Source organism: Amphiura filiformis, chromosome 5 (genome assembly GCF_039555335.1).
Source record: "Amphiura filiformis chromosome 5, Afil_fr2py, whole genome shotgun sequence".
Lineage (NCBI taxonomy): Eukaryota > Metazoa > Echinodermata > Ophiuroidea > Amphilepidida > Amphiuridae > Amphiura > Amphiura filiformis.
The window spans coordinates 15,341,330-15,343,889 of NC_092632.1; positions in this window are offsets into that span (position 1 = coordinate 15,341,330).

The window sequence follows — 2,560 nt, forward strand, 5'->3', positions numbered from 1 at the left end:
CACTTTTTTATTCCTTTCCCAAAAACTGAAGCACAATACAAGATGTGTTCTATTCAATTCTTTAATCAGTATGAATAACAGATGAGAAGATGAATTAATGATCATAATTAGCAGTATAAGTACGTCTTGTTATCAGAATGTGCGCTAAACAAATTATGTTACAAAGGGAAAACACTGTAACTAATAGAGAAAGTTGTGTTGATCAATAGCTGTTTCTCTGGCAATCTGCATCTCTCGTTTAGCAAATAATTATTTCTTAGCGCCTGGCATTTGATTAAATTACCTTACACTATCACCACACAGGTCGAACGTGTTTTTTATGCGAAATGAACACAGAGTTGGTAATGCAGCTGTTTAGCCGCCAAATTGGGCGACTTAATAATTGTGTGTCCCCTTACGGTGCATGAAATTGTGATTACGAAGCACCACGGTAATTAAGAGAGGAGTAGATTGCCTGTTATTGCTGAGGGTCGCGCTTCGTATTCATAAAGAATAAAAATTCCTTTAAAAGGAATAGGGTGGGCAAATGAAAAATTGTCAAGAGAAATGAAAGAATGAGTAAGTCAAGTTCACAATTAAAAACAGGGAAAATATGACACAACATCGATTTCCAATAGGGGAATAACACAAAACGTATAAACAAAGTTAAAAGAGTTTTTAACTTTATACATTTATATATTAACCCTTCACATCATAACACAAGACGTTTTATGTTAACATTTTATATAAAACATGGTTATAAAACTTTTGTAGATAATAGTTATTTAAAACATTTTCGTAATCATACCTAGAGGTTTTTTATCATCAGATAGAAAGACTTCTGCTCATCTTCTCTGGTGAGACAACAGGGCTGGGGTATCTTTCCATATCAAAGTTTAAAAATCTGTCATGTCAATGTCCTCAATATGTTGTATTGCAACTTATGAGGGGAAATGTTTGATTTTACAATATTTCGATATTATTTTTTAACTTTGTAACTTTATTAAGATTAACATAACTGTATTTCAAAGCGTCAAACTATATCATTATTTTGTCCCAACAAAAATAATCCAGGGAATAAAATATTCATTCATATGTTTATTTATTTTATTCAACCTGGGCCATTTCTACTGGTGCACATGCATTATAATAATTTGTCTATAATATCTTATACAAGCATCAAAGATTTGAAAAGTAAATAGCCTATGTACACACTGAACACAATGCACATACAAGCTGTATTTAAGTACATGCCGAAGCTCTCAGTATAAAATGATATATATGACCTTCACGATGCTATTAATTTAGCCCAAAGATTAGGAAAACTAGCAAAACTGGTGAACTGATACTGTTCAAATAAAAACATCTGCAAATCTTGCTGCAATTTCCAAATAGTATTTCTATTACTTAAACAATTATTTTTGTTATTTCTTTTAATACAAACACATTACTGCCTATGACGACTTTATCGTATTACTTAAATATCAAAATCAAGTAATAATTACAAAACTCACCGTAAACTATCACCTCTGTGGGTGTTTGGGATATAACCGGCACGAATATTTTCTCAACACTGCGGCATGTGAAAAAGTAGGTCAATAGTCAGAGAATACAGGGTGGGTGCGGCACGCCGCACCCACCCAAAAACAGGTGTCAATGGCTTAGGGTTATATTGGGTGCATATTAACTTTTGCGACTGGCGTTTTTGGGCAATACATTTTTGGCAAAACTGGAAGAATACAGAAATCCAGACAATGGTGGACCACAGGGATCTCCATTGCCAGACGCGCGTATAAAATTTCCATAATTTGCTTCTTGGTTTGGTTCTTCAGCTTCTTTTCATCTTTAAACAAATCCAAATTATTTTGTGGTATTGTTAAATCAGGGAAGTATATTAAACAAACATAAAATATATCTAGATTTTGATATAGGTTGTGTTCTCATTAATGGGGGATTTGCAGTTATTTATTATAATCACTTTGCAAGTATGATCAAAAATCTGTACAGGTGTTTTAACGAGATTTGTACGGTAACATCAAAAACTGGTAGCGGTATAAGATGCATAATGATAGTAGTATATTATTATATTATTTATTTATTTATTTATTTATTTATTTATTTATTTATTTATTTATTTATTTATTTATTTATTTATTTATTTATTTATTTATTTATTTATTAGCTATTTTAAAAACCCAACGAAGAATTAATAGGAATCAATTTGTCTTCATTACAAATTGTCATTTTTAAAAACCCAACGAAATATAAATTAAAATGTAAGAACTGGTTTTCATTAAAGACAAAGCAACGAATATTACTGATATGAAATTCAAGAACATGCCACTGCATATAATTTTACATAATATCAGTATTGATTAAAGTAGAAAATATACATTGTATTCGGGTAAATGATGATGCCTATTTCTCATTAAGCCCGATGTTAATTGCAGGAATGACGTAGCAGCGATTCCCTGGTGATAAGCGTTACATCAAATATTCCCCGTTTCATGCAGCTTTACCCAGAGTGAAAAACGTAGAGAAAATCGACGGCAGCCATCCAATTAGCGATCATTGGCCAGTG